The 11,578-nt window shown below is 35.0% G+C and overlaps 2 long non-coding RNA genes across 3 annotated transcripts; both read right to left on the bottom strand.

Moving 5' to 3' along the window:
• Positions 1-817: 817 nt before the first annotated feature.
• On the bottom strand, positions 818-1,747 carry LOC148165925 (uncharacterized). Its single transcript, XR_015771086.1, has 2 exons — positions 1,301-1,747; positions 818-1,119 (listed from the first exon to the last, which is right to left on the bottom strand). It is a non-coding gene; the product is annotated as an uncharacterized LOC148165925 (long non-coding RNA).
• Positions 1,748-5,626: 3,879 nt separating this feature from the next.
• LOC148165924 (uncharacterized) lies at positions 5,627-6,497 on the bottom strand. 2 transcript variants are annotated; one of them, XR_015771085.1, is made up of 3 exons: positions 6,377-6,497; positions 5,958-6,317; positions 5,627-5,804 (listed from the first exon to the last, which is right to left on the bottom strand). It is a non-coding gene; the product is annotated as an uncharacterized LOC148165924 (long non-coding RNA). The 2 variants fall into 2 exon arrangements; XR_015771084.1 differs by having other exon boundaries at positions 5,958-6,338; positions 6,389-6,497.
• Positions 6,498-11,578: the final 5,081 nt, after the last annotated feature.

The following is an 11,578-nucleotide window of genomic DNA, read 5'->3' as shown; positions in this document are numbered from 1 at the left end:
CTTTGGTCATCTCCTTTCTATATCTCCGATTCCTACTTCTCCATCTACTCTTCCCCGATCTGTTCCATTTTTTTCACCACTATCATTTCTATCCCATATTTCATACTCCTTAACTTCTTCTTTTTTCTCCTCCTGTTTCTCTTAATATACCACTATTACTTCTTCCTTCTCCTACTTCTGTTGATTTTTTACCACCGCCACCACCTCCTCCTCCATTTCGCCACATTTCGCCAAAGCCCCAAACTCCTCTTCCTTCTGTTCCACCTCTGTTTTTTCCTGTTCCACTTTCTTCTCTTCTACTATTTCTTTTATTTCTTTTAACACCATAATCTCCGCCTCTTTTTTCTTCTCTTCCTACACTCCCGTCTTTTCTTTTTTTTCATCTTTTTTTACAAACTATCCTCTAACAACAAATAGAAACTATCAGTAATTAAATTTTAGTAAAAAATTATAAATTAATTTAAGTATCACTTCATTAAGGGATATTTCACTGCATTCACGCCAAGTTAATGAAACGTCAATCAAGTGTCAAATGTCAACAAACAACGTTTATTACTGCACCGCATTACATAGTTTTGACGAACAATTGACAGGTGCACTAACCCACAAAACACTGTTGTATGAAGTCTATTAACATATCAATAATTTATTCAATTGTGTTGTTGTACACATTTTAGTAAAAGTCACGAAATAAATTCAGTAACGATATAACAATCATGTGTCAAAAAAAAGGATAACGATTTTCATACGGATATACAGGAACGTTTAAAAAAAACAGAAAAAGGTAACGGAAGAAAAATAATTAAAACAATTAATATAAGAAGTTATATACTTATATTGTTAATGGTTACACCATTTCTTGACAGTAGCAGACTGTTGTTGTTACTATTTTACTTAATTCATTTTCTATATTTAAAGTAAAGTACTTCTTTTATGGACTTTTCGTATTTCTGTTCATCACGGACTTCTCTCAGCTCTCTCATATATCTTCCGTCAAAATTTCCTTTATCTGGTAGAGTAAATACATTTACTTGTCCTCCTCCTCCTCCTCCTCCCCCATCATTGCCACCCTGTCCTCCTAGATTAATTAGGGTCTTCGAACCACGCTTAGACATTATTCTAATCAGAAGAAAACAAGCAATTAGAAATTACAATCACGTTTTATGTAAAAAGTGTATAAAATTGATTCTTAAGTAAGTGGTGTGGTTAAGGCTATTATGATGCATTACATTTCAGTTAGGCACAAAATTTTGTCAGTTTCTCTCGATCTATTTACTGTGTTCAAATGCGGTAAACTTACCAATTTTATGAGGAAAGTTCGCAAATTGCAGATTACGGGGATCACAAGATAGAAGCTATCAATTCAAATGCAGCGGAAATCGTCTAACATACGCGATTTATCGACACTGTTATCAGATAAGCAAAACAATAGATATAATAGATAATCAGTATAAAAATTATGTACAGCAATTCCGTCAAAACCTCATAGCGAAAGTCCTTCCCATTGATTGATTGACTTAGGGCCGGTTGCAGAAACACAGTTCAAATTTCGATTTGAACCAGTTCAATTGATCCAGTTCAAATTTTGAACCAGGGTTAACCTACTGTCGCGTTGCGCAAACAAAATTCACGTGAGGATTAAATGAACCGGTTCAGAACATTAAAGCGGGAGATCTACCTTGTTTTATACGTCGATTTATTGTTTTTCACTGCGATTCCACGGTTGGCTACGCTGCAACTCTGTCAATTTCTGGGTTTCGCGCTTAAAACTGAGGTTAAGAGATGTTATCTCTTATGTAAAGCAGTTTGTTACAGTGATAAAGGGTGCGATTTTGGTTCTCTAACGATAATTATCGGTACCGAGCATTTCGTTTGTTTACACTTTTGTATATAAATTTAATATTAATGATCACTTATTATAATCATAACCCTTGAAAAAAAATAGACTTCAGTTTGTTGTTTAGAATATATCGCATGAGGCTCATTATTTTCAGTTTCAGTTCCACTCATTTTACATGCGATATTCACGCGAACTGGAACATCTCCAGACGACCCGATGTACTCGGTAATCTTCGTCGTACAATATTTTGTAATTGTATTAAATTTACCTACTCTTGGAGGACGGTTTAATTATACCCAATGCGGTATTCTACATAAGAGGTAACTTATGGTTACTCCTAGCCTTTAAAAAGATTCCAGGAAGCATGTCAAAAATACATAGTGAACAATACAAAAAAGAAATTTGGAAATCCCAAACGCCCAAATTTAAAATTGTTTCTAATGATAAACTTAAAAATCGTTCTAATAGGAGAACAATTGAATTGCACTTCAGTTAGTTGTGCTAATTTTAAAGAATTTTTTGGCTAGATTAATATTTATAGATATTTTCGCAAATCAATTCAAAAACGAAATTAATTACCATATTACCAATTTAGGTGTAATCTGTAATGAGCCTCACCTTCCCAAGTGATCACAAACTGTAAAATGGAAGTTACCAATGTTTTTGATCAGAAAGCTAACCGCTCGCAAGTAGAAGTGCTTGATGCCTCATTTGGCTAATTTGTTAATGTCCTACCTTTTGACACTGTTTTAATCTACAGCAGATTCTCCAAAGGTTTAAGATATATTCTTGTATTGAACCGATGTTGTGCGGTTCTAATAAATAATTTTGAAAAAGATGCAATACAAGATGATCGAAGTGTTAACCACGACGTTGAGGATGATATTATCATTCTATTGCAAAGTTTTGAATTATATATTTTCTTTTATTTTGTTGGTAACTATTTGATTATTTATTCTCTTGCCCACTCACATTCTCAATTCAATTCCAAACCTCGCTAGTTCTACTGTTCATAAACTGAACGTAGAATTTTTTTCTTGCACAAAATTGGCATATGAAACTGTTCAGAGTTGTTGGTTTTTACTAGACTTAGCAACTCTGGCTTCTAAATATTTTGGTTTCAAATGGACACCAACGCCTTGAATAAAAATGTTTCCATTTTATAATTATTCCAAAGATAAAACAAGTAGCAAACTCCTTTGTATGGACATTAATGTAAGATTTTGGAACAATCCATCAAAAAGGAAAGAAAAATCAGTCTTTGCTGTCCAGTTAATTTTTTACACACAATGTTCTTCATGTTTCATCTAAATAATGAAAAACTAACCTTAGAAATAAATATAATAATACATTCCTGCATTTAGCCATCGTCGCATTTCTCAATTGAATTATGTTAATAAACGTTAATTTGTAATTTTGCTTGTCTTTCGTAGTGAGTAAACAAACTGTTGAGGTTATGTACTACCGAAAACATCTTTTCGGCTGGGTTCAGGCTGACGAGAAGTTTTTTGTTGCAGTACCGATAATAGCTGCGTAAGTAACGAAAACTATAGCGTCAGTACTGTCAACTAGGATGACGTCATTGACTTGTACATTGACTTGGACAAAAGTCAGATAAGAAATACATGTTCTATGGTACGAACTGTCAAGAAAATATTTGGTTATAATGTTCTAAAGGCTTTCTTATGGTTTTGTTCCGTTCAGACCATGGGGCAGACTTACTCATTTACTTCGTAGTGCCCTTAGACAACATCGATTCGAACCATTGTAATTCGATTTTTTTTACGCTTAAATGCTGAATTTACGAAACCAACCCTTATTACAGGGTTGTACTCATTTTCTTTCCTTAAAAGGGTACTTCTAACTACCAACACAATGCTACTTGACTCACCCCTTCCGGAACACCCTTATTTAGTCAGGTCCGGGCTTAGCTCGACTGGGAAGTCACGGAATTCTCGCAACAAAACATATTGCCACCTGCCTTATCGGCCTTAATCATTTATTAATGAAATAACTTACCGGGGGAGCTCCGCCCCCTGCCCCATCGCTGGATAGCGGCTCGGATTACTGGCACTGACCCCATTTTCTGCAACGGCAGGACACCCATGTCCTTACTCCGATCCTGGAGAGGTACTCGAACGGCTGGTCGGCACCCACGTCTTGGCAGCATCTCGGCATCTTTTTCTTTCTTCGAGTACGGTGAAATCTACCATCACCGTACCCACCCGCGTTCTGGAAATTATCCCCATCCAGAACGCAACTTGAAAATTATCCCCATCCAAGTCACCATCTGGAAATCTACCATCCAGAGCACCTGGAAATCTACCATCCAGGTGCGACATGTAGCCCTGCGCCCTCTGGAAATCTGCCATCCAGAGCACTTCCTGGAAATCTGCCATCCAGGCCGTCTGGAAATCTACCATCCAGACACTACATGCCCCTCTCACTCAGCGCATTCTGGAAATCTCCCATCCAGAACACTTCCTGGAAGTCAGCCATCCAGGCCGCCTGGAAATCTGCCATCCAGGCCCCGCACTCGCGCACCACACTTAACCTCCACCTTCTTCTCCTACGGTCAATTCTTCACTGCCTTAAGCCATACATTCTGACGTCATTCACCCCAACCCGGGGTGCGCACAAGTTACTGAGCCAATCCAAGGGCTCTTAATTACAACATTAATGACTCCCAGTTACGTCATCACCATTATTACAAATACCACATTTTTATCGTCTTACACCATTTTGCATGTTTTTTAAAAATTTTGGATCGGTAGAAAACAAGTGTGAAATTATCGTCATCTCGAATAATATGTGGCAACAGCGCATCAATTTTTACGGTTGGTGAAAACCGAAAAGTAACCAAACGAAATGCTCGGTACCGATAATTATCGTTAGGAGATCCAAAATCGCACCCAAAGTTTTTGTTAATAAAAGTGATGGAGAAAAGGGGTAAACATTTCACCAATCTATTGCATCAATCGCGCCAGGAAGTTCTCTTAGAAGGAAGAAACTTTGCGCTTCTCTGCCAGGCGTGCCCTTCTCGTTGTTGGCATTTTCACGTAGTTGTTTTTTGTGATATCTTGGGAATATCAAACGACACACGTGCACGAATAGTATTTTACATGATTATTGCGGGAATACAATTTTTGCAGATAAGTGCGACTCTTTCAACACGAGTGCGCCCCGCGCACGAGTGAAGGAATGTCGCACGAATCAGGCAAAATTATTCCCGCACGTCTCTTGTATAACATTTTTTGCACGAAGTTTGTAACAAATTTTCGCCAGCATTTGTTGGTATAAAAAATCAAGCCGCTGAAGTCGGTAATTGTTTTTCCAGTTGACAGTTGTCAATTCTATCAAGCAAAAAGTTTAAAAATAAAGATTTGTATTGATTTGTACCATGTCTTCGGAAGAAGAGTTGGAATTCGAGTGTACACCACCCGAAGTGAAAAGTGCGGCAACTGCTGCAATAAACAATTTATTGCCGACAAAATCACGCCCCAGATATGAGAGTACGTTTTCTCAGTTTGTCAAATGGTGCGAAGATAAAAAATTACTCTGAAAACGTCTTGGTGGCCTATTTTGAAGAAATAGGTTCTACTAAAAAAACATTGTGGCCAATTTATAGCATTGCTTGAATATTAAGAAGGATATAGATATCTCGAAATATCCAAAATTGCTTGCCCTTCTTAAAAGGAAAACGGAACATCACATTCCAAAAAAGTCCCAAATACTTGAAGGAGAACATATTACAAAATTTTTGACAGAGGCCCCTAACAAAGAATATTTTTTGATGAAAGTGAGTGGTTTGTCTTTATTCAGAAATTTACATTCAAAAATTTAACATTTATATTTTAGACGATTTTGATTATGGGAATTTTTGGAGCCTGCCGCCGAGAAGAAATTTGTAAGATGATGATTGGTGATGTTATCTTTAAAGATGACATAATTTTGGTTTCTATTCCTGAAACAAAAACTAAGGTTAAACGGGAATTTGCCATAACCAAAAGGGAATGGGTCGAAATAATAAAGCAATTTGTGAAATTAAGACTACAAGTTGTGACTGACAACAGGAGACTATTTCTAACTTATCGTGCAGGAAAATGTATAAATTTACCTATTGGTTTATATGGTGTTTATACACCATTGGGAAAATTCCATCATTGATCGCCAAATATCTTGAACTTCCAAACCCTCATCAATATACTAGCCATTGTTTTCGTAGGAGCAGTGCTACTTTATTAGCAAACAAGGGACTTGACTTTCTAGCCGTTAAAAGACATGGTGGTTGGAAATCTTCCGCAGTAGCGGAGGGATATATCCAAGATTCATTAAAAAATAAAATAGAAGTAGCAGACACTTTGACAGACACCGAACCTGTAAGATCCAATTCCAACAATTCGTACAACATTAGAAACGCCGTGAGAACTGAAAACACTGCTGGAGTTTCTGGTGTGTCGTTTGCTTCGTGCAGCAACTGCACATTCAACATAAACATCTATAATAATAAAAATTAAAAGTATTCAGTATACTTACTTGATGGCCAACATCGATTACTTGAGTATTTGTAAAATAAAACGTTTCACAAAAGCTTAATTTTATTAATCGTTAAAATCATAAAACTTGTTAATGTTTTTTTGAGGTTATGTTTTTCCAAAAGAGCAACAATGATTAAGTTGCCAACAGATGGCGCTGATGGAATTTTTCTCAAAAAATATTAATTTTCTTGTAATTTGTTAACTTATTTAAATAAATATTAGGGGAAGAGGGTCCCAATGCGTGTTTCTTTAAATATGTAGTAACCGATATTTTCTATATGGCTTCTATAGCAAAATGTTTGCGTGCATGTTCCCGCACTAGTGCTCGAAAGCCTTAGTTACCGGTGACGGTTGCTATGCGCGAAATCGTTGTTCCTGATCTATGAGTGAAAAATAGTATATTAAAGAACGTGTTTTATAATGGCCAATTTGGTGCACGAGTTCCCGGTGTAGAAAACGAGCCGTAGGCGAGTTTTGTATGGGACGAGTGCACCAATGCCATTATAAACCAAGTCCTTTATACTATTTTTTCGAATTTGCACACTTTTTTTATAAAAAATTTAAATTTTCCAATTCTAAGACTTTTCGTCTTACACGATTGGTAATGGTTTTGTAACCACGACTTGCCACTTGATTTTCAAATTCAATTTAAAATTTGACATTTATTGAGTTTCACTAACACTGAATTTTGACATAACGTAACCTAACCTCACAGCCAATATTCACATCTATTATATTTAGGTACAATTATTGTTGGCCGCAAAGGACAATTCAATTATATTGATACATTTTTTATTCACGCAGCAATTTATGAAACACGAATCGTAAAATCCAAATTGACCAAGAACTTGACAGGAAACAGGTGACAGCCAGACTAATTAGTTCTGCCAATTCTTAAAAAACAAAATTTCCTACTTTGAGTTCTTTTATAGATACCTATAAACGACTCCAAATTGAGTACTCTAATGGACCTATTAAAGCGGCAAATTCGAAAAAGGTTTACTAACGACTGACTGAAACATACATTGGTAAAAACTTCATAAAAACTTATCTGTTTGCTTCTTCGATACACCTCATTTTTCAATAAGGCAAGATGATGTGTGACGCGTTTGATAATCCTGAAGACACTGCTCTTGCAGATACCTCCAAATGTATCGCCAAGAACTCCTTGAAATGTACCCGTGGCATAAAACCGGAGGGCAACCAGTATTTGTAGGAAAGCAGAAAATGACTTGTTCCGGTGCGTGTGGGGTTCAAGATTTCTACCGATTTTATGTTGTGAAACCATGACTGTAGCTTTGGAAAATCGAAACCTCGTTTTGAAAAAAAAATAAAATAAAACATATTATGAAATTTTGTATTACATAACCTTTAATAAACAATTATATTTTGAACTTAAGGTTGATTAAAAACTGCACCAGAAACCACTGCGGTATTGCAAAATTAATTATTACGCATAAAATGTAAAAACTTAGCATTTAATTTGTGTACTTTTGTAATTTGAAAACTCACAAATCCAGCAGTCACTTTGAACACAGGCTTATTCCACCTCTGAACCAGGCTTAGTTTAACACCGTGCTAACTAGTATTTGAACCGCTCAAAAATGTTTGTGCAACGCGTAAATCATTTAAACCTGGGTTAAGTCAGATTTGAACCGGTTCAAATTTTGAACCGTGTTTCTGCAACCGGCCCTTAGAGCCGTATTCTTGAACCGTTCGAGTTGAGACGTATACGAGTTGTCACCGGTGACTTGACGGGAACGCTGAAGCGAGTCCGACTAAAGGGCCCCACAAACCTCGTTCTTGGACGACAGTAGTAAGGGGGGCCCATTAGTGATTAATTAAAGGTCAATTAAGGTCAATCAAAGGTCAATTAAAGGTCAATCAAAGGTCAATTAATTAATTAATTAATTAATTAGCGCTTTAATTAGGCTAATGAATTTTTAATTGTTTTTTAATTGGATATTAATTAGATATCAAAGTGAAAGTTGAATTAATTAGATCAATTAATTTGATTACGTAATTAGGTCAAGGTCAATTAAAATAATTGAGTAATCAAAATTGATAATGACAAATTGATAATGACTCATAATTAAATAGATATAAAAGAGAAAGTTTTAATTGACCTTGACCAATTCAATACATGTGGTTGCATAACCTGGTGAAAGTTTTTAAGTGACCTTGATCAGATAAGCAGCGGGAAATTTGAAAAAGGGTGACAAAATTTGAATTTGTTGAAGTAAAAGTTGCGGGAAATTTAAATTATAAAATGGCGGGGAATTCAAAAACCAGAAATTGTGGAAAATAAAAGTCACTTATACATGTGGTTGCATAACCTGGTGAAAGTTAAACAGCGGGAAATTTGAATTTTGAAAAAAAGGTGGCAAAATTTGAATTTGTTAATTCACATCAATTGCGGGAAATTTGAAATTAAATTTGAGGGGATTGAATGTTGTTGAGAAATTAAAAAAAAAAAGTGAAATGGTGGGAAATAAAAATCACTTTATAATGAAATTTTATTGATTTTCATCTGTACTATTCCCGCTATCATCTGAATCGTCCTCATCATCATCTTCTTCTTCGGTTTCCATTCTGACCTCGTCAATAAATTCATCTTCAAAGCATATCTCCGTCGCTTCCTCCTCATCCACGAGATTAGTGTTGCACCTATAGCACCCGAGCTCCATTTTTTTATCCCAGTGTTGATGAATCTTTTCAACATAAAGTAGCGCTTTTCTTTTTATGCACCACAAGCATATGGGATTACTCACCGAATCCATATAATATTTGTAACAATATTCTGGAACGAGGTTGTATTAGGTAAAGATAATAGACTTGTTTGACTTACCTTGATGTTCAGCCATTTCAACAGAAACACTTGAAACTTTAAATTAAAAAAAAAACAAATTGAAGATCTGTACCCTCAAGCTCACAGAGGTGGCTCAAAACTAAATACTGTCTAACCGATTCTCACCCCTCTACACCCAAAAGATGTCATTAGGCAGGTTGTAATTACCTGGCATTCTATTGAATAGAAAGTTGTAAATGGTAGTGATGATTTTGTCTTTCCCTTAAAATATTTTGATTTGGGCGAAATTTAATTTAGTTTACCAGCACAGGTTCGTCAGCACCAAGTAAGTTTTTTTTTTTCAGTTTGTTACAATGACTTTACTTGTAAACGTTTCAGAATGAAGCCGTCGTACACTAGTTTGGAAAGAGAGTACATGATTAGAAAAAATAATTATATTAGAAAAATGAAAATCTTGAAACACGATATAAAAATGTACAAGATAACTAAATTATTTGCCAAAATGAAGTTATACGAATAAAAATGGAGTAATTGCAGCATTTGATGATCATAATAATTGCCTATTTAAAAAGGGGAAAGAAGTTTTTATTCATTTCGATTAGAAATTTAGTCATGCCCATTACGACTACAGTTAACGATCAAATAATGATGTATCAAGGAGAAATTAATTTGATAGCAAATTAGAAAGTCATAATTAATTAATTATACTGGAAAGTGTTTTAACGATAAATTAAGGACGAAATAATGAGAAATTAGTAGGGAATAAAGAAATTTTTTTTGGATCCCTCATAAATAGCAGCTGTAAGACAGAGCCCTTCATTCTCTGAGTTCTTCGTCATTTTTAAAACTGGACGAATTTTTTTTTTAACAAATTTACTACAAGAAGTCAATGTGAGGACCAACTTCTACCCTGATTACAACATGTTTGTGATGGGTGTACAGTCTGTTTCACGAACTTATCCTGATCTCTCATAAAAGCGTTCAGAGCAAGAAATGAAGTGCGTTTATGGTTTCATCTCTTTCTATCCGATAACTGAAGCTAAAGCAAATCAAGAACGTATAGCATTAAGCTTGTGTTTCTCTTTGTTCTTTTCCAATTTAAGAAGTAAAGAGAGACAGAAGCTCTCAAATATGCCGAGTGTTAGATCAGCTCTCAGGGTGCAACTAGGAATGCGAACACCGACAACAAGAGAACACAAAAATCACTAAAGAATTGCACAAAATTTATTCTAAGAAAACATAAAAAAATTACCTACATGTAAGTTCACTTGAGTACCTGGGAGATTAGTACCCGTGACTCACTGAACCTGACTTTTAACAAAATAATGAGAATTTAAATTTTTAAACATAAAGCAATATTTGACAGCGTACTTTGTCAAATATAGACAGAGCGGGATGTCGGTACTTGAACCCTACTCTTAAATTTTTATGAGAGATCGGGATAAGTTGGTGAAATAGACTGTAGCAATGAGCTATTCACAAGAATTCTCTCGTATCATATGAAAACGCTGTTCTATCACTCATACAAAAGGAGTACGAATGCAAACCCATTCTCTACGAGGTATTTTTTTGAAACTACCTTGTACGCTAGCCCGTGATATGCGTAACAAGATACAGTATTTTGAAGAATTTAATAGATACGTTTAAAACTATTTCAACAATGTAAATAAATGTATTAAGAATTTATTTTTTTTATTTTTTATGATGCCCTTCACTCATTTGTCAAATGACATGCGCTGAAACAACACTAACACAAATCAGAAATAACAATAACAACAGCATGGTCAGTTGTCGGGTCAGTTATTAATTAGCAACTGCTGTTTGCTCTGCGACCATTTGCTAAAAATCATGGACTTACGGTTTAAAACTCCTTTTAAAGCGATTGTTGCTGGACCAACTGCCTGTGAAAAATCTTATTTTATAAAACGTTTTGTAAAATATTTTGATTCAATGTGTGATTCAGATTTTGAAGAAATTATATGGTGTTACGATGAATGGCAGCCTCTATATGAAGTAAAAGAAGAAGCTTTTGATAAGACCATGTCGATAAAGTATTACCAAGGAATTCCTAATAATTTAATAATAAAGGAGTAGTAATAATAATTACTACATTTAAAATGAATGTCTTGTTGCAATAATTATTATTTACCGTTACAGAAAAATTATTACGTCACGTCAAAAAAAAAAAAAAATATTAAGACGTTGAGGTCCTCGACAGTAATAAAACATTTTTATTACTATTATTTAAATCAACATTTTAAGAACCAAATGTTATAGCTATCTAAAATTATTTTTTGAAACACGTAAAACAATGTCTCCTTATGCCCTGCTAAATCTTAATACAGGGTGATTTTTTAAAAACGGCAGGCGTTGTAGAATTTTTATTTATGA

Source organism: Gnatocerus cornutus, unplaced genomic scaffold (genome assembly GCF_029298725.1).
Source record: "Gnatocerus cornutus isolate USDA-ARS CGAHR unplaced genomic scaffold, icGnaCorn1.1 ctg00000144.1, whole genome shotgun sequence".
NCBI lineage: Eukaryota > Metazoa > Arthropoda > Insecta > Coleoptera > Tenebrionidae > Gnatocerus > Gnatocerus cornutus.
The sequence above is the reverse complement of the archived record's forward strand: the minus strand, read 5'-3'. Positions and strand labels throughout refer to the sequence as shown.